General features: G+C 38.2%; 1 pseudogene; it reads left to right on the top strand.

Moving 5' to 3' along the window:
- Positions 1 to 2,355: 2,355 nt before the first annotated feature.
- Positions 2,356 to 21,427, top strand: part of LOC131312863 (E3 ubiquitin-protein ligase COP1-like) — a 47,141-nt pseudogene continuing 28,069 nt past the window's right edge.

Here is a 21,427-nt window from a genome sequence, read left to right on the forward strand (position 1 = left end):
GACACAGCAGCATCACAACCGAAGAACAAAATCTCGAACTATGTTGACACCAAGGGCTTGGAAAATTATTTGTCACAGCAAAGAATACCAAAGACAAAGATACAATACAATAACACTAACTCTAAACTTTTTAAACACCAAAAGGCCATCACTCTATGTAACCAGCATGCCGTTGACATTCAGTAAAACCAGTCAGAGCTGAGAACCATAAATTGCCACCAAGACCATCATACCATAGGAGTTGAAGCAGCAAAATCACATCAGATGCAGTAAGCATCAGCAGCATCAGAAGAAGACATCATGAACTGAGCAGACACAAAAAACTGCAAAGAAAAATCCAGACAGTAGGGGCTCCAAAACTCTTATGCAGCATTTTAAACCAGCAGCAACCTCCCCTACATCACTGAAAATCTTCTGCATCTCCGGGAGATAGTCTATATCATATTTGTAGCTTTGAACATTTAGGGGTACACACGGTCCGGGTTGGTGCGGTTCTCTAGAAACCCAGTAATCGAATCATTCTGAACGGTTCTAGAAAATTGAGAACCAAAACCTAATCAATGTATGTGTAGAATTTGTTCAGATCCAAACTCAAACTGCAAGACTGGACCGGTTTTTGTTTGGTTCTGATTCTACCCGATTAGCATCCAAACACTTTTTTTTGCAAACCATGAACTCCCTAACAAAACAAGCACACACAGTTCCCACCCAAACCAACGAAACACACACACTAAAAATATCACTCAGCATCCCACACTCCCCCACCCAAACCAGAAACTCCACACAGCCACTACCAAACCATGAAACACACACACTGCTAAACATCTTCGAACAGAGAAAATCTCAGAAGATCTGATTATAGGGTAAACTTTTTAGAGCAACCATACATGCTCTAAAACACATATTTAAAACTAAAAAATATATGACATAAAGAAAAAAAGGTTTCACTAAAGACAAAAAATTACCAACGCAAATGTCTTTTATTGTCATCTGATATGATTTTTTTTCCACTCCGGTCTACGTTTTTATTCTTGTCTGATCCTCTCGTCAAGAAGAATGATTAACTCCAAAAATTATGACAAAAAACTAAATACAAAATTATTAAAATGAAAGAATACCAAAAAAAATAGTAGAGTGAACAATTAGGAAGAAATCCCTTTTTGTAGTGGTCTCAGGTTTTCTCTTATACATTGGTTATACGTGGTTTAAGTAGTGATGTTAAATGGTTTTGTTATACTAAAATTACCGGTGTCCACCAACAAAGGGGAGACACCATAACATCATCCTTGATAACAATTTAATTTATCTAAGTTATGAAAATGATCTCTAGGTATTCAATCAGTCTATCGAAAGGACATAGCCTAATGCTGATAAAAAAAAAATATGCACAACCTAGCTTCCAACGGTATATATTTAATTGGCCTACCAAGCTCGCATGCCTGCTTAAGCTAGTAAAGAGCTTTCTTCAACATTTAAACATAATTTGGATGATTGAAATCCAGAAGATTGGTCCATATAAATCTCCTAATTAATTTCTCTGTAAGAAAATGCATTCTTGACATCAAGTTGCCATTTTCGTTAGATGCTGAGAGTTCCTCACTTGAGTATTTTTTCCCTTTTGGGAGAACTAAAATAATCTCTATTCTATTATCAAGAACTAAACTATTCTCTATTGATACATTTGGTCTGAGTTTTTTTTCTTTTACTCTCTCAATCTATTTATTTTTAGAAGAAAATAAATTAATGTTAGTGATAAAGAAATAAAGAAGAAGAAAACAAAATGACTGTTTGTTGAATGTCATCATCCAATAAGGATTAATACTAAGGTCTAGTTCTTACTAAATTTTTTTTTGGGTATTAATTTCGTTTTTTTTTATTGGATTTCACAGTAAACTTTTTATAATTGGTCATTCGTCTCAAGGAGGGGAATTTAAAATTAAAAATATATGACATAAAGAAAAAAAGGTTTCACCAAAGACAAAAAAATACCAACACAAATGTCTTTTTTAGTGTCATCAATATATATTTTTCCACTTCGATCCATGTTTTTATTCTTGTTTGATTCTCTCATCCAGAAGAATGATTAACTCCGAAAATTCTGACAATAAACTAAATACAAAATTATTACTAAAATGAAAGAATGCCAAAAAAAACCAAGAGCAAACAATTAGGAAGAAATCCCTTTTTGTACTGGTGTAGTCGTGTAGATATAGTTGAATTATGCCGTGCAGTTGTCAGTTGTGTAGATACTCCATATCTTAGCCCTTAATGGAATAAACGGCTCTTAAATATCAGCCGTTGGATCAACGGAGAGTCAAGGAGCTAAACTTAAATTATGGGCAGGATTAATGTTGCATTATATCTTGTGATCGGAAGAATAGAGGGCAGGAGCGCTCCGCTCTCCTCTCTCTCTCTCTCTTAAGCATCTGCGTTCTTCCCCAGTTCCTCCTTTTAGGCGACCGAAACCCCAGAAACGGCCACCCAACAGCCTCGTCTCCCATCTCGCGACTTCCCCCTCCGCTACAGTACCACGCCAGCCCTCCTCCTCCTCCTCCTCCTCTCTCTGCGTGTGTGTGTGTGTGTGTGTGTAGTGTGTGTTCTTGAAGGGTAAATCCAGATACGGGCGAAGAAGTCGACGACGGCGACGACGTTGAGGACGACGGAGCAGGTCTTGCATCGGAGGTAAATCAATTTGTGCATTCAATTTTTGCCTTCAATTTTGGAGTTTTGCCGATTTCCGAGTGTTTTGTGATTTCTGGGTTTTATTTAAGAGAGAGAGACAGAGAAGTATTTGAGTTTGCCAGTTTCTGGGTTTGCCGATTTGGTGCTAGATCTGGGTTTGCCGATTTCTGGGTTCGTATCTGGGTTTAGACGAAGATAATTTGTGATGATTTCTGGGTTCGTATTTGGGTTTATTAGTAAGCCTTTCTTTGAAAGATGTTGATTAGTTTTGCTGCCTTGTAAGTGAGATTTGGGCACACCTTATCAGACGAAGTTGTTAGACCGTTTCGGATAGTTTGTTTTCAACCCCAAAAAAACCTGACGTCACTTGTGTTTTTGCGACATCTTCGGTAAGTTCTGTGCTGGTCGTAGAATCCGAAGCTATGATGAAATATCCTTGGTTCCGCATCAGAGTTTTTTTTTTTTTTCAAAAGGGGTTTTGTGATTTGAATAGGCATTTGCTTAGGTTGTTGGAAGAGAGATGAATTTTGTGATTAGTTAAAGTAGAATTTTGGTGTTTTGGGTAGGCAATTTGCGTAGGATGAGATTGAGGCTGTTGGAGATGCTTTAATGTTTACAGCAGTGCTCGGCTCTTCTCTCTCCCTTTCTCTCTCTCTCTCTCTCTCTCTATTTAAAGAGGATAGATAGTTTTCGGTTCATGTTCAAATTCGGGAAAGTTTTATGCGGGATCGATAGGTTTGGTGGAGTCTTTTTTTGAATTGAAATTTGGGGGTGAAATTAGGGTTTTATGTATTTCTGTTCAGTTGATGAAATTAGGTTTTGATGGTTGGTTTCCGTCACTGATTAGATGACTTATACTTGCAGGATGAAATTCGAAATGCCGAACCTTGAGTGGCGCAACAAGGCCGTGGGGAAGGATATTCAGAAGGAAGGGAATAGGAATGATGGGTATTACAACGAACCATAAGGAGCTTCGATCAAATACACGGCGGCGCAGACAACTGCGGCCTCGTGGGTTCTTGTCACGACAGAGTTCGTATTTCGACGGTGGGGAAAGCCCAAGAAAGTCCTGTTGACAAACCCGTATCTCTCTCTCTCTATGTTGGTTGAGTTAGTGGATCTGATTTCTAGGACTTTTTAGATTTGATTTATGCATTATTTTTTATGTGTAGTGTTCTCTTTACAATTTTGAAGATCGTGGGTGTCCCAATGCTTGCTGTGCCGCATTGTAACCGGGCCCCGGCGTTCGCAACATACAGTTCTTGGGGAGTTTGACTGTTGTGTCGGTGGTTCCTTCCACCCCATGATAATCTGGAACGAATTTTCAGGATCTTGCACCCACGCGCTAATTACTCCTCCCTTGCAGCAGTAAACTTCAATTATGGGTGGGATCAATGTAGCATTGTAGCATGTCATCGAAGAAAGGGCAGGAGCACTCGGCTCTTCGCTCTTTCTCTCTCTCTCTCTCTCTCTCTCTCTCTCTCTGTTTACAGAGGATAGATACTTTTTGGTTCAAATTTGGGAAAGATTTCTGCGGAATCGATAGGATTGGTGGAGTCTTTGTTTGAATTGAAATTTGGGGGTGAAATTAGGGTTTTATGTATTTCGATTCAGTCGATGAAATTAGGGTTTTGATGGTTGGTTTCTGTCGCTGATTAGATGACTTATGGTCTGACAGAATATATATACATAGTACTTTTACGAACTTTTTATTGGTTATGTATTCTCAAATTGAGTCAAACACAGTTGTGGTTTATGCGACTTTGATCAACGATTTGATCCATGTGCGCTGGAAGTTAGCTTGAATCCAAGAAGAACGCCATGTATATATGATTATTTTGTTTTCTACTTTTACTGGTTCATATATGCTTGTACTTCTCTCTTACTTTGAACACTAAATACTTGTTCACATTCAACTGCTCTGTGCATTTAATATGGCGTGTCTTGCTTACATGAATTGTTCTCTGGTTAGTAGTGGTCGATTAGATGATGCTTCTCTAGATTTGGTTGTTGGTCTGTCTCTTACACTTTGATTGATTTGTGAATTTGTTGTTGAATTTCATTGGATCTAATTCGATTAGGCTCTGTTTGCGATAGACATGGATTTTGGATGAAGAATGTGATATTCAAGCTTAACTTGAGTATTAGTAGTTGTTTAGTAAATTGGCTATCTGTACAGTTTTTAAAATAATAACCTATATGTTGCTCTGATATTTGCTCTAGCAAGAGTGTTCTTCTATTTCTTCACCCTCTCTAACAATTTTTCCCGTAGACAGGATTGGAAGATCAGAACAACATTTGCAACAATTCTTTTTGATTGTGCATTGGCAACAATTGGAATCAATGAATGGAATATTCAACTAAACAAAGAAGGTATACTTCCACTAATGACTTCTCCTTCGTCATCACTCTTGGTTGAAAAGATCACAAATGGCTAATTCATTAGGTTGATATTTCTATAGTAGAACGAGAAAATTGAGGGAGTGATAGCATAAAAGAATTCGATAGAATACCACCCTAGTATTAGAGAATCCAACGCAGGAGGTATTTGCCTATTTTTCGAGCTTTATCTTTGATTGTTCCTCTTTTCATCACTAAGGTATAAGTACTCTTGGATATGCTGGCACATTGTCTTTGCATATACTTTAGGAAAAAAAGTTGAATTTTTTTAAAACTTTTTCCCGCTCTGTTTGCGAATTCGATTTGTGAAGGGAAATAAAAATCTCTCTAATAAGGAAGCTCAAGTTTTTTTGAAAAACTATGCCTCCCTTAAATCCTAACCATTGAAATGCCCTTTGTCTCATCTGATCGTTCACACAATCCTCATTCCCGTTTCTTTTTCTCCTTAAGCCAGTCATCTCTATTTTCAGTCATTGCATCAAATCCAACGGTCTGTTTTAGCTCTCAGAAAGGTACTCCAATGCTTTAATGGTTGAGAATTGAGATGACGCGTGGGTTTTTTTATCGAGCACTCAAACCCAAAACCTCCATTGCTGTCAAGAAATTCAAAATTCAAACCTTTCTATTCCAAAACCAAGTACAGAGTGCTCTCTCTCTCTCTCTCTCTCCCTTACACACACACACAAAAAACATCGTTTCTCCCTCATCCAACACCCAAATCAACCATCGCTTGCAATGCCAACTCTCCTCCCATAGTCACGTTCTGGTACCCGTTGTCATGGTTAGTAAGGTTTTTTTTTTTTTTGTGCACAGAGAGCAACTTGCACATATTTTTGTTCCTTTCTACTTCTCTTTTCCTTTGTCTTTCAATATTTGACTGGTTAAGTTTTCTTTTGACAAGAACTGATTAATTTTCTTTTTCTTATGAACTATGTATTAGGTCAACAAATGACCACAAAGGTTATCAGGAACCCTGTGTTTCAAGATCACAAAGGTATTGTTTTAGGGGTTCTTTTTATCTAAAGTTCCCTTTGGTCTCAACTAATGTTTAATTTCTAACATTTTTTTTCTCTTCCTATATGATTTGGTGGCTACGGGTCCTCATCAAAGTTCCCTTGGGTGGTATGATTTCATTTGGTGCTTCCTGTACGTATCCCTTGATAGAAAAAGATCAATGTTTCTGTTGGAGTTGGTAAGCCAAGTGTGTTTCGGAAAGATGCCTTCAATATGTTTGTAAAAATGCATGTTTAAGAGATTGAGATAGTGTGGACTAAATTGTTCTTTATACTCTATTTAACTTAGTTATTTCATGATTTCCAATGTAGTCTTGAGGCTATAAAGAAAGATCTGATTTGAATACTTCAGACATCAATCTCAACTCCTAGAACCCCAATGGTTAGGGAAGAAGACAAGCAAAACCATTAGAAATAGTATACTACTAGGTGTTCAACTAAATGCCCAAAAATGGATGAAGAGGTAGGAGGTTGCGAGGGCATCCATGGGTAGTCAATTTTTTGAAAACTATATGTTTGCTGATGTGGAAGGGTAGAACTCCATTTCTTAGATTTTTTTTCTTCGTTGACTAATGCCGCTTAATATGGTTTTAAACACTCTAGACATTTTTACCATTTGAACATATTTTTGTGATTAAGTGCTGATAACTTTCCCCGGTAATGTATTGCACTTGAATCTTTGAACATGTTTTTGTGATGATGTACGATTAAACATCAGAATCCTTGGTTAGGTGTTGTGTTTTTTTGATGGTTGTGCTATGGTTGGCACTTGCAGCTCCAAAATTTGTGTCTTCTTATTTGGTTTTGTTCAAATGGTTTTTTAATTGATTGGAGGGAGGAAAAATAGATATATTTCATATGACTTCATTACTCAATTTACCAACTTGGTTGGTCGGACATAAGTTTCCCAATTATGAATTTTGCATACACTTTGTCAATGACATTTTATTTGTTTCTTTTCTGATGGCTCTATTAGCATTTTTCTGGGTTCTATTTTTGGTTTCCGATGTTTGTAACATGTTGCCAAATATCTACCACCTTTTGGAAGTCATTATCATCAATGCTATTCCACTTCAAAGCCAACTTTTGAACTTTAAATTATGGTGATTTTTGTTCATTGGGTTCTGTGACTATCTTAGAATGCTTTTAAGTTTCTAATTTGTCATTCATTGAGTTCCGCTCTTAATGCTTTATTTTCCTTTTATGAGTTGGTGGATTTTCGCAGTTTGTTTGTTTTGATTTTGAAGGTTGAATCACAAGTGGAGCTTTGAAGTATCAGTGGGGGGATTTTGTGTAAGTTTTTTTTTCCATTCATGTTCTCATGCATTTTGACTTTGAAGTGGTCTTTCGTAGTGCATCTTACAATATACCGACCCAGTTGGATACTGGTAACTGATCACATGTGTTTGGTAAAAATCTTTAGTGAAAAATCCATTTTGACTGATAATTTTAAGTCATCAATTAATCTCTCTTTTTTTTTCTTTATCAGAGTCATCAATTAGTGAGTTTTAAGTGTCGAAATCAAGGTTTAAAGGCTTGGGTTTAGCAGATCTGGAGATTTGGAGTGAAATGGTGTCTCTGACGAGATTTTCCGGCTCCGTTTTAGGGTTCCGGCGGGTTATCCAGCGAGATGAACGGTGGGATCGAGCCTAGAAGCTATGATACCAAATAATGCAAACCAAATCAAGGGATAGATTCATACGAGAGATAAATCCCAAAATGGGATACAAGGAGCAAGCGCTCTCTATATTCTTTTATTAATACATAAAAAAAACTAAAAAATGAGGGCACAAGACACCTATTTATAGACTCAATACCCTAACAACACTAAGGATGCAAAAAGACACAAACGGCCCTAAATCTTACTGCATCAGTCCCTATTTGCTTGATGTGGCTAATTCAAGAAAAAATTAGAGACCAACCCTGTTTTTTAGGTTTGGTTTGATCCCAACCCTGATTTTTTTTTCCAAAGCTGGATGGCTCGGTTATGTTACTTATTGACTTTTTTGCCCACCAAGATCAACTCCATGAACAGACGTAAAAGCTGAGAACACCCTCTCCCCTCTCTCTCTCTAAACTACTACCACGACATCTCGACACACCAAACACCTCTCTCTCCCTCCACCGATGGATCAGCGCCGACCACTGCCGCTGTCGCCGTCTCCGTCTCCGACTAGAATTCGTGTTCTTACCGCCGTCGCCGTTGTGTTGTTGCTGCCGTCCGTATCTCCACGATCTTCCTCTCGTTGTGGTCGTCTCCCATTATAATCTAGCTGTCTCCCATTGAGATCCAAGTTTTCACATAGCTCCAGATGTTGTGATCGTACAGGTTCAAATCCCTTAGGGATTTCATAGAATATTAGGTGAACTCCATCTGCTGTAAAAGGTACATGAAGAAAACCCAGAATACTCCATTTTGCATAGAATTCACGAGGAGACAGAGGCCCACGGACTTTCTTCAAAATCGACATTCAGTTTAAAATTTTTGTTTGTTTGTATGTGTAGAGATTGATTCCGTGTGCGAGAGTGTGATCTCCCTTGTTTGATCAAATATTGGGCGCTTGAGAAAAAAATAAGCTGTGATATGGATGGATTTTGATTTTGATTGCTTTTTTTTTTTGTTTTTGTTTAATTTTCATTGGTGTGTGTATTTTTTACGAGAACTATGTATTTTTCTATGAGAATTATGTGTTGTTAATGAGAACTATCTATGAGAGCTGTGCATTTTTCTATGAGAACTGCGTATTTTTTTATGAGAATTGTATATTATTCATGAGAACTGTCTATTAGAACCGTGTATTTTCTATGGGAACTATGCATTTTTCTATGAGAACTGTGTATTGTTCATGAGAACAATCTATGAAAACTATATATTTTTTTATGAGAACTGTGTATTGTCCATGAAAACCATCTATTAGAACCGTGTATTTTCTATGAGAATTATATATTTTTATGAGAACTATTTGTTTTAGTGTGTGGTAAAACTATGTGAACTATGTATTTTTCAGTTCCCATAGTTCAGTACTCATAACCAGTTCACAAAGCTAGTTTTCTATAAGAATAGTCACTTCTCATAAAACTGATTATGAAAATTAATAGTTCTCATAAAACTAACTATGAGAATTGGCAGTTCACTGCCAATTCTCATAGTTCAGTTCACATAGCCAGTTCATATAGCTAAGGGTATTTTTGTTCGAAATAATATGATTCAGGAATTGATTCTAAAAATATGACTCTCATAACCTCAGTTCTCATAGCCATAGTTCAGGGGTATTTTTGTCCAAAATAATATGTTAACTCGGGCTATGTGAACTGGTGGGGATATTTTTGTCCGAAATATTATGTTAATTGGCTATGAGAATTGGCAGTTCTCATAACCAGTTCACATAGTTAAGGGTATTTTTGTCCGAAATAATATGGGTCAGCAGTTGATTTTAAAAATATAAATTTTATTGAAAATGGACATGTACACAAAAAGTTAAAAAGAATGGGCAAAATAGTAAAAATGTATGAAAAGTCAAGAAAAAGGACTGAAATAAAGAAGGAATATTTTTGTCAAGACTAAATTACGTCTGAACCTACTTTTTGGGGCTGACCTCTAAATTCCCCCTAATTCAAAGAGAGTGGAATAGTAGATATTCTGATGGGGTGGCCTTAAGAGTCTTTTTCTTAGTTTGCATGGTGGGAGTTAACAGTGTGCAATTCGATCCTCGACCTATTCCTTGGTATGATTAGTTTTTTTTTTTTTTTGAGTGGAGTATAGAGTACATAGGTTTTTTTCCTTTGATTGGTTTTTTGGCTATTGATGTGGTGGGCCTTTTTATCCTTAGCCTTCTTTTGTGAATGGCGGGCATCCCCTTGATGCCTTTTCCATAAATTTATTGGTTATCAAAAAAGCAAAAAACCTTTCTAGTTAGAGGTTGGAAAAATTTACAGTGTTTTTCTTGAGAGGCATAGGAGAGGTGTTAGCCGACCCCAATTTGATTGGGATTTAAGGCTCGGTCTAGTTTGGTTAGGCATCGGCGAGGTGTTAGTAAATTGTCATCGTGTTTGAACTGCTGCACCTTGTCTGTTCTAATGTAAGATTCTTATTGTGGCAAGTATATTCTAATTTATCCTCAAGGATGTGATGTCCACAACCATCTCTCTGTTTCTTTGTGTGGTTAATCACGACAAACTTCTTTCTTATATGCTTGTAAATTGTAATTATTGGACTACAATGGTCATTGATAATCTATTTTCTTGCTTTCTAGCTAATCTCTTTTTCTTTTCTCTTGGGTTCAAATAAGATGGAGTCATTTTGCACAGTTCACTATTGAAGTGGTGAATAAAGATCTAAAGAAATCCAAATATTCTGGTTTGTTGGCTTCACGTTGGGAATGCAGTTGTAGTGGAGTTTCTAGTTCTATTTAGTTCAGTTATAAAGCATTATAAGTTTATTCTGCAAATACATTGCATTGATTCTGGAAGAAAGAGCATGATTGGGGTTGGAAAAAGTTTATGGAGCTATCTAAAGTGTTGAATGGGTTTATTGATGCTGATACTCTCATTAATAAAGCTCAAGCTCAAGTTATCAGGTTTATTATGAGTCTTATCTTTCCATGTTTCCTAGTAGATTAATCAATGATGAAGAACTAAGATTCTTTTTAGTTTGAAGGTCCTTGTATATATGCTCATATTCGTTATTCATGTGTGTACCTATAGTTTTTTGTTTGCGTAGTCTTTTATCTGTACTTGTTTATGTAAATCATTGTTATATTTTAGTTAGCGAGAAGCAAAGAATAAGAATTTTGTATGTGTGATGATTTTGCCTTTAAGACTATGATATATTACCTCCCTCCTCCTTTTCTTTCTACACTTGTCAAATAATGATAGTCCACCTCTTATAGCTTCCATTCTTGCGAGAATGATTAAGCAATTCTGTTGTTACTAATTTTAATGGGGGTCGATCACTGATTTCAAATTGTGTTTCTGGTTTGTAGGAAGAGAGCAGATCGTCCCTTCTGTTGTCTTAATTGCCAGTATCGTATAGGGGAGAACTTGTTCGGGATATTTGACAAATGTAGAACAAATTTGTCGCCACTTTGTAGAAGACAGAAGAAGCAAGCTCGAAAAATTGATTCAAATTGAAGATAAAGCTAGATGGTCAGGGTAGAGGTTGTCCCTTTTCATGATTCCTCCCTATATATAAAGCATGAGTTTGGTCTTTTTGGTTTTGGTACAACGATTTTGCCCAACTACCCTCCACCAAAACTGTTTTGCTATTGCCCACTTGTTGGGTAGCAAGGTTAATGTTTTATTCATGTTACCGTACACGTGGATTTTCATTCATTTGGTCCATATATATGAACCAGAGAAATCTCCATTTTTTACCTTTACAGATTACAGAGGAACTTCGAGAGGATATAGAGGTACAGACGCCCATGGCTGTGTCGTCACTCCATTGACGTTCTCCAAGCCTGCTTAATTTTCTCTTTCGCTCATTTCTTCGACGGTGGTCGATTCTGCTTCCAAGACGTGCACGTCAGTTCAATTACTGTTCTGAAACTCCAATTTCATGCTGAAAACTGCAATTCCCTTTTTTATTGGCCTTCTATTTGCTTGCCTGTACCATTTATATTCTTCAAAGCAAAAATCCAGATGAGACAAAGTCTGCATTTCTATGTTTCGTGTGTTTCTTACACTTTGCTTCAATTGAGTTGTTGAATTCCTAATGCAGACTCAAATTTCCTACACTATGCATGCACTAGCTGTTTAATTGATTGCCTCAATGAGTATTACTTTTTGAAAATGATCCAAAACTCATGTTAATTTCCTACACTTTGCATGCACCAGCTGTTTGATTGATTGCCTTAATGAGTATTACTTTTTGAAATTGATCCAAAACCCAAGCTAGACGTTAAATTCAGATTCTAAGCATAAATGGTGCTTTCATGTAAGGGAACACCTAAGGTATCCCCTCTAAGCATAAATGTTCCTTTTATACACTCCCTCCGTCCCAAATTCTTGGTCCTATACAGTTTTACATGCAATTTTCAACTGCCTATATTTCTCAATGTATATTGTTAGGCAATATGCAATATGGATCTTGTTGGATTTTCAGACTTGATTGCTTTTCTAAACTAGATTAGATTAGATTAGATGATTTGTACATGTAGTTTCTATTAGGATAATAGGCATAGTGTTTCTAAATTTATATCCTTGTTTTTAACGTGCCCAGTATATAGTGCCAATGGGATTAGTGTTGGTGAAACAAAGCGAAAGAGGAAGAGTGCTACAGCTAGATGAACAAATAAATCAAGCAAACAAACGCCCTCGTGAATTGTCATTGCTCAATGAAAATTCCGCCCGAGGAATGTGCCCAGTAGATAGTGAAAATGAGATTAATGTTGGCGAAAGGAGCCTAAAGAGGGAGAGTGTGCTATAGCTAGATGAGGAAAGCAATGAAGCAAACAAACGCCCTTGCGGATCATATAGACGGAGGAAAGAACAAATTACTTCTCAACTCTCAGCGCTCAGTGGAAATATCCTTCATTAACGGCTCCACTTTGGCCTTGAAAACACAGGCCACGAAATCTGGTCTATTTTGCACTTCCTTGTGCTTTTGCATGTTTTGTTTAATTTCTGGCCATGTTGGATTACAGGTCATTGTAAGGAAAATGTTTGGTTTCCCAAAATGTTGCACTAAAGCCATTGCATCCATGTATCAACGATGGAGATCTCTTGGACCACCTATAAACGATGGGCCAACATATCTAACCTTTAAAACTAAGATATCTAACCATTGCACTCCGTACTCAGTGCTAATCGGTATTCGTATCAAAGTTACCAAGTACAATGGTTTGTCCTAAATTCATTATATTTTCTTATAAGACAAGCCAACTTCAAAGAAACACATTACATCAGACTATTTCATACAGGTCTTTCACTGTCAAGTCGAGTGACACAGTTGCTGCACATACGTTGAAAACTTGGTATGGCTTCTGACCACAAAAATTAGAGCAGTGCCCTTAATGATATTTTATCTACTAAGATTCGAGATATAGGTGTATTGCAAACAAAGAAAAGGTGGGAGCAGCTTCGTGATCAGTTCTTGGCCAAACCAATCATTCGAATAGTACCAGAACCAGAAGATATGGATATCACACCGATTACAAATGTTCCCAAGACACCAGAAACAGTAAATATCCACTGATAATCGCATTTTCTCACCCATATAGCTCTATAGTTCAACTTGCTTAGTAAGGTGGTTAAATACCACAAATTGGAGGTTTATGAAGTCCATACGTTTGGGGCTGGTTCTGTAACTTCCAAGGTTTGATTTGATTCAGCATATGTACTAATGGGATCCAACTGTTTGATTCATTGCTCTCTGCTACCTACTATTGAACTTTGATTTGGTTTGAAGTTGCCTCCAGGTGATTTGAAATAGCTTGGTTGCTGGTTCAATGACTGCAAGAATGTTCGTGAATCATGCTGAAGAATATTGCTTAGTTGATGGGAAAACACTCATGAAGTAAGCTGCAGAGATAAATTTCAATTCTACAAGTTAGATTAAATTATGAATTACAGATTTCTATTGGACTACTGAACAACCAATGCTCATATGACCAAAGGACCAAAATGTTGTTGCTATCTTCCCAAAATTGGCCATTCAAAATGAATACCGGATCCAGTTAAAACCACGAGAATATCCCATCTCATGGTGTCAAGGTTCTTGCATACAACATCAACAACATCAAACCAGCCTTGAGTGAGGATAACTCAAAGGAAGACAAACACAGGAAAATCTCCATTAGCTGAAACCAAAGCAAAGAAGAAGTTCTTCCAAGCAGATGACAATCCCACAACTGCTTTAGAAGAAACTCTGTGAATCACCATAACTGCTTCAGTGAGCACACTAAAACTAGAACCAATTGCCAACTTTATTTCAGTAGGTATTGTCGCTCATGTGTGGCCTTTTGATTTACGGATCCTTACCACAACCAGAACTGTACATATCTAATTGTAGCTCTTATGAGGCATTATACCTTCCTTTTGGTAACAACTACTACTATGCCTTCCAACCACTAGGTGTTGGTGTGTAGCCTTTTGATTTACAGTTCCTTGTACCACCACTGCTACATATAACAGTAGCAGGCCCAACGTATTGTGCCTACATTTTGGTAATAACTGGTGTATATATCTAACAGTAGCTATTTTTTAGAAACTAATGATGTTTTGTGCTCCAATTCCTTTGTCTTCTGAAAATGATGCTTTCTGCTCTGTTGGGCCTCAATTGTGTGCCTTGCGCGCAATCACCTCACTAGTATTACTTAAAAGTTGACCTATTCTTGCATGAAAAACGGGTAGTTTTAGACATCCAGTATGATTTTAGTTGATATGACTATAAAAGTTTGACAATCTTCTCCCTCTTTGTTAGGGGTTAAACCAATCAAGAGTTGTCTTTTATTTTCATCCTTGAAAACTGCTCAAGTGGAGTGACACCATACAGTTTTGGCCTTAAATTAATTGTTTGTTGCTTATAGTCTAGATATCTATAAACCTGAAAATTTCTAGCCTATTTTTCTTGTTTTCTTCCAATTAATTTATGCTTTATCCTTTGGTTTCAGCTATGATCTGGCTCATAACATTTTCACTCAATATAACATTTTCACTCAATATATTTTTACTTCCAAAATATCAAATTACTTGTGGTGGTTGCACCTTTTGTGCTTTTTCGCTGGGAATTGACCAAAATTCTAGGCGCTGCCTGTCCAAAGAGAACAAATTCAATTTTGGGAGTTGTAAAACATTTCTTTATTGAAAAGGTAGTCACGTCTACCTTGTTAATGGATTCCTTGTATAGGGGACTAAAAGCCCTTGAAGGCCAGGCCAAGAGCAAGAATGGTAGTGGAAGATTCTTAGGATGCTGAAGATTCTTCAGTTCCAATTATTCGTATAGAGGAGGATATGTTTATTTTGGTAGATGATGTATTACTGCTACTTGAGAGAGCTGCCTTGGAACCCTTGCCTCCAAAGGATGTTAAGGGTCCTCAAAACCCAATGAAGGTGAGCTCGGTGAGCATATTGTTAAAAATTATTTAATGCTGCAAATTTTTTTCTGAAATATTTTGCTATGTTACAGTATTCTATGCTTCTGTCTATACTAGTTTTTTTAAGCTAATGATGGTGTCTGGGACTTTGTTCCGCCTATAATTTCTTGGTACATGTAGTCCTCCTTTCCTACATATACTAGGTAATTACTAGGGCTACTTAAAGGTAGCAACCTCTAGGGAGAGATAAAGTGAATGTATAAGTGGTCCACCCTTGAGATTCGTACCATAGACCTCTCTAAGAGACGTTCCAAGTCCTTGTCACTTGAGCTAGGCCCAAGTGGTAATGTATCTATTGATGTTAGCTAGTTAGAGTTTTTGCTTTTTATACTGGTATCACAGAACAAGGGAATGGTAAAAAGTATAATCACAGGATTTTAGCTTGAGTCCTATCTTTTGGTACTTCCAAAGGGTTATATTCAGAATTCGAGTCCTCAACTTTTTCCCTGCAACAAAACTTATATGAATTGAAATAAGTTTGGTTTCATATTTTGATGATGATTAAACTTCTAAAGCTGGATAAAATTTCACTCTCACCAGTTCTGAAAATTGGAACTGCAGCCTTGTAGGTTCTTGTAGTTAGTGTTTGTCATCTCAAATTTGGTTTTTGTTTCTGTTGGGATTTGTCCCACATTGGTTAATTATCTCCTCCAATACTAGTATATGAGCCTGGGCGGCCTCTCCACTCTTTGCCAATTGGTTTGGAGTTGGATGCTTTAACATGGTATCAAAGCTAGACTTTCGGTGGCTTTTCCCCTTTGTTTGTGCCATAGTTGCACTTTGTTTCATTGTGATCCGTGTGTTCCGGATCCTTTGTTTACCTCTCCACGTGAGAGTCAGGGGTTGCACGTGCGGGGGAGTGTTGGGATTTGTCCCACATTGGTTAATTATCTCCTCCAATACTAGTATATGAGCCTGGGCGGCCTCTCCACTCTTTGCCAATTGGTTTGGAGTTGGATGCTTTAACATTGTTCAATTTTAGGGTAATCGTAATAGGGAGAAAACCCATTAGGGTTAATTTCATTCAACGTAAAATATATATGTACAAGCTGTATAATAATTACACTACGGTCCTAGATACTTAAACTAATTACATGATAAGACACATAATTGCACTAGATACAAATAGATCCATCATCTAACACTCCCCCTCAAGTTGGTGCGAAGATATCAATCAAGCCCAACTTGAACACAATAGGATGAAAACTCTTGCTACCCAGCCCTTTTGTGAATATATCAGCTAACTGATCTTCAGATCTCACAAACGGCATACATATCAAACCCTCATTCAACTTTTCCTTGATAAAGTGTCGATCAATCTCTATGTGCTTCGTTCTGTCATGTTGAACGGGATTATGAGCAATGTTAATGGCAGCTTTATTGTCGCAGTAGAGTTTCATTGGAACACTGTAAGCAAATCCCAAATCAAGTAACAAAGTTTGGAGCCACAAGAGCTCGCAAACACCATGAGCCATAGCTCTATATTCAGCTTCTGCGCTAGACCTAGCGACTACCGATTGCTTCTTACTTCGCCAGGTAATCAAATTACCCCCAAGGAAAGTGCAATAGCCAGAAGTAGAGCGCCTATCATCCACAGAACCAGCCCAGTCAGCATCAGTGAATGCCTCCAATCGCAAATGACCATGATTAGAGAATAGAATTCCTTTTCCTGGAGCTGATTTCAGATACCTCAAAATACGATAAACTGCATCTAGATGTGATGTACGAGGATCATGCATAAACTGACTAACAACACCTACTGCATAAGTAATATCTGGTCGAGTGTGGGCCAAATATATTAGTCGACCCACAAGTCGCTGATACCTTTCCTTATCAGTACGCTCCCCCACATCTCCAATAAGATGATGATTCGCCTCAATAGGAGAATCTGCAGGTCTACAGCCCAACATACCTGTTTCTTCCAAAAAATCAAGTATATACTTGCGTTGGGAAATAAAAATACCTCTATCAGACCTCGCTACTTCCATTCCAAGAAAGTATCTCAATGATCCCAAGTCCTTAATCTCGAACTCTTGAGCTAGACGAGACTTAAGGTTATGAATCTCACTCACATCATTGCCTGTCATTATTATGTCATCAACATAAACAATAAGGACAGCAATCTTACCATTACTTTGCCAGATGAACATCGTATGATCTGCATGGCTTTGCTTGTAACCAAAACTTAACATAGCCTTAGAAAACTTGCCAAACCAAGCTCTAGGTGACTGTTTCAGCCCATAAAGTGTCTTCTTCAATCTACACACCTTTCCTTCACTTGCAGGAGAAGAGAAACCTGGTGGAATATCCATATAAACTTCCTCCTCTAAATCACCATGGAGGAATGCATTTTTCACATCAAACTGTTGAAGAGGCCAATTCAAGTGGGCAGCACACGAGAGGAGAGCTCGCACAGAATTCATCTTCGCTACCGGAGCAAACGTCTCCTCATAGTCAATACCATAAGTTTGAGTAAAACCTCTGGCAACCAGCCTTGCCTTGTATCTCTCAACTGTACCATCAGCCTTTTGTTTAATAGTGAACACCCACTTACAGCCCACTGGTTTCTTCCCTCCTGGAAGTGACACTAGATCCCAGGTGCCATTCTTTTTCAAAGCTGTCATCTCTTCTACCATAGCTCCTTTCCACTTAGGTATCTTGAATGCATCTTGCCAATTCTGTGGAATAGATATAGAGGAAAGAGAAGAGACAAAGGCATGGTACGAAGGAGACAAACGGTCATAAGAAACAAACTGTGAGATAGGATGTTGAGTACAAGATCTAACACCTTTTCGAATAGCAATAGGAACATTGTCAGGATCCATAGGAGGAGGTTCAATAAGAGAAGAATCATTACCAGAAGAGTCAGCTGAGGAATCTGGAACTGGAGTGGGTGATTGTGATTGACAAGGTGGTAACGTACATGAAGACTTTCCATTTTTCCGTCTAGCATACCTCTGTAAGCCAGCTCCCTGCAGTCGTCGTCGTGCAGGTAATTGTTCCTCAATGTCACCACCAATATCATGTGTTTCCCTTTCAACAGATATTAGTTCCTCTCCAGTGTTTTCCTTTTCTCCCTCACTATGATCATAGAAAAGTTTCTCCCCCTCACTATGATTATAAAAGGTAAACATCTCTTCCTCCTGCTGATGCTCCCCCTGAAGAGATGGTTTGGAGGGAGAATAAAAAACCTCTGTTTCCCAAAAGGTAACATCCATAGAGACAAACATCTTTCTCGAATAAGGATCGTAACACTTATAGCCTTTTTGGGTAGGAGAGTACCCAACAAAAATACACTTATGGGCTTTATGTCTTAGCTTGCCCCCAGAAGGTTTTGGGGTATGAACAAAACACACACAACCAAACACCCTAGGTGGAAGAGTCGTAACTCGACAATTACTTGGCAGGCACTCAATGGGTGTTTTAAAATTAAGGACACTGGATGGCATACGGTTGATAAGATATGTGGCAGTTAAAATAGCTTCTCCCCATAAGTATTTGGGAACGTTCATAGTGAACAAAAGGGATCGAGCCACCTCAGCAAGATGACGATTTTTACGCTCAGCGACTCCATTTTGTTGTGGAGTGTCAACGCAAGTCGTCTGAAAAATAATACCATTATCATCTAGATATGTCCGAAAAATCTTATCAATATACTCAGTCCCATTATCACTCCGAAGAATTTTAATATTTGTATCAAACTGAGTGCACACCATCTTATGAAAAGATTTGAAACAGGAAAATACTTCATTTTTTGAATGGAGTAAGTACACCCATGTGGCACGAGAATAACAATCAATAAAAGTAACAAACCATCGATAGCCCTTTAAAGAAGTAACAGGAGAAGGACCCCAAACATCAGAGTGGATAACCATAAATGGAGAATCACTTCGTTTATTAATAGGTGCATAAAAAGAGCGTTTATGTTTCCCAAACTCATAGGCTTCACAAAAAAACTGATCCCTAGGACAATGTTTAACTAAAATAGGAAAGAGTTTCTCTAATATCCCAAACGAGGGATGACCTAATCTACGGTGCCACCGATGTAACAAAGAAAGAGTGGAACTCATATCTGCCCGTAAAGCTTGTCCACATGATAAAGACGGCTGAGATGGATGAGGTTCATGCTCCAAATAATAGATACCACCATGTGCTTTACCACTGCCAATCACCTTCCCCGTTTCCAGTTCCTGAAAGATACAGTGAGTAGGAAAAAATGTCACGGAACAGTTTGCAGAATGGGTAAAACTACTAACTGAAAGAAGGTTAGTGGCAAAGTTTGGAATATGGAGGACTGAAGAAAGAGAGATAGAGGGAGAATAGCGAACGGAACCTTTCCCTGAAATAGCAGAGAACAACCCGTCGGCAATTCGAACCTTATCCTTACCAGAACAAGTAGAATAGGAATCAAAAACAGAGGAACAACCTGTCATATGATCTGAAGCACTAGAATCGATAATCCAAGGAATACTGGATGAGGCAGTAAATGCACTAGCTGGAATACCTGAATGAGCAAAATAGGATGCAGTAGGAGCTGCTGTGGAAGTATGAGCTATAGTAGAGGAAGAATCAGCTCGAGCCATAAGACGCCTGAGAGCTTGCATCTCCCCCTGAGAGAAACCGCCAACAGATTCAGAAGGTGACTGAACTCCTGTACTGAACCCAGAATCAGACAAGGTAGTAAACTCTAAAACATGTGCCTGAGCCTGAGAACGCCCGGGACCACGACCTCGACCTCCGCGTCCAGTGCCTCGCCCACGAGAAGGACGACCATGTAACTTCCAACAGAAATCCTTGGTATGTCCAGTGTTGTGGCAATAATCACACTGGAGTGACATACGGTCTATGGTCCCACTAGTAGTACCGTACTGAGACTTTCCACTGCCAGACCCAAACTGTCCCTGCGGAATAGCAACCAATGCAGAACGATCAGAAGAGGGAGCTTGTAACATAGCACCCCTTCTGCTCTCCTCCTTTTGAACAATGGCATAGGCCTCTCCTAAAGATGGAAACGGAACACGACCCAACACCTGCACTCTAATTGGATCATACTCCACATCAAGACCAGCAAGAAAGTCATACACACGTTCTTTCTCTATTCTTTTTAACCAAGCACCAGCATCAACAGAACAGACTGCCTGAAACCCCTGATAATAATCAAATTCTTGCCAAGCCCCACTGAGATCAGCAAAGTAAACAACAACGGATCGATTGTGTTGATCCATAGTACGAAGTCGCTTACGCAACTCAAAACACTGAGCATCATTGCCCTGCTGAGAATAAGTCTGTTTGGCAATAGTCCAAATCTGATATGGAGTGTTAAGAAGCAAGAAAGGACTACGAATATCAGCCTTCATAGAATTAAACAACCAGGTCATGGCTAAAGATCGACGAGACTTAAACGTCTTGAGTTCAACATCAGTAGTAGGCTCAGTAACAAGGCCTTCAATGAACTCAGACATCCCTTTAGCTTCAATAGCTAATGTAAAAGTATGAGACCAAAGTAAATAATTTGTGCCATCCAGTTTGATGGGACAAATATCCAATGAAGAGTTATCCAGAGTCCCTACACGACTCAACTCATCCTTGCCACTAGCGGAAGCCTGTTTTTTCTCTTCTGACATCTTGAAAGCAGAACAATAATGCCAAATAAACAATAAACAATGTTCCCAGCAACTTTAGAACTCCAAAAATAATAAATAAAGGTTCCAAAAGCCCTAGAACCTCAAAATCAACTGAATACCTTCGAATCTGACTGAAACAATGTTGAAACTTCGTGAGAGAAGAAAAAATAGATCCGATCGGCGAGAAAAAAAAGACGGCGACAGCTGCAGATCTGATTGAAGCGCACTGTTCACTAGCACTGTTCACGCGACTGTTCACAAACACTGTTCACGCGACTGTTCATGAGCACTGTTCACGCGACTGTTCAAGCGAAGTACTGTTCACGCGCAACAAGAAGAACGTCGTAGGTCGCCCAGGTTCTATCGCTTTGATACCATGTTCAATTTTAGGGTAATCGTAATAGGGAGAAAACCCATTAGGGTTAATTTCATTCAACGTAAAATATATATGTACAAGCTGTATAATAATTACACTACGGTCCTAGATACTTAAACTAATTACATGATAAGACACATAATTGCACTAGATACAAATAGATCCATCATCTAACAGTTTCTATTGTTTCTCTACTTATACTATTTTTTGAATTGTTTGTTTTTTAATATGGAGACT

The sequence above is a fragment of the Rhododendron vialii genome, chromosome 13a, assembly GCF_030253575.1.
Source record: "Rhododendron vialii isolate Sample 1 chromosome 13a, ASM3025357v1".
Classification (NCBI taxonomy): Eukaryota; Viridiplantae; Streptophyta; class Magnoliopsida; order Ericales; family Ericaceae; genus Rhododendron; species Rhododendron vialii.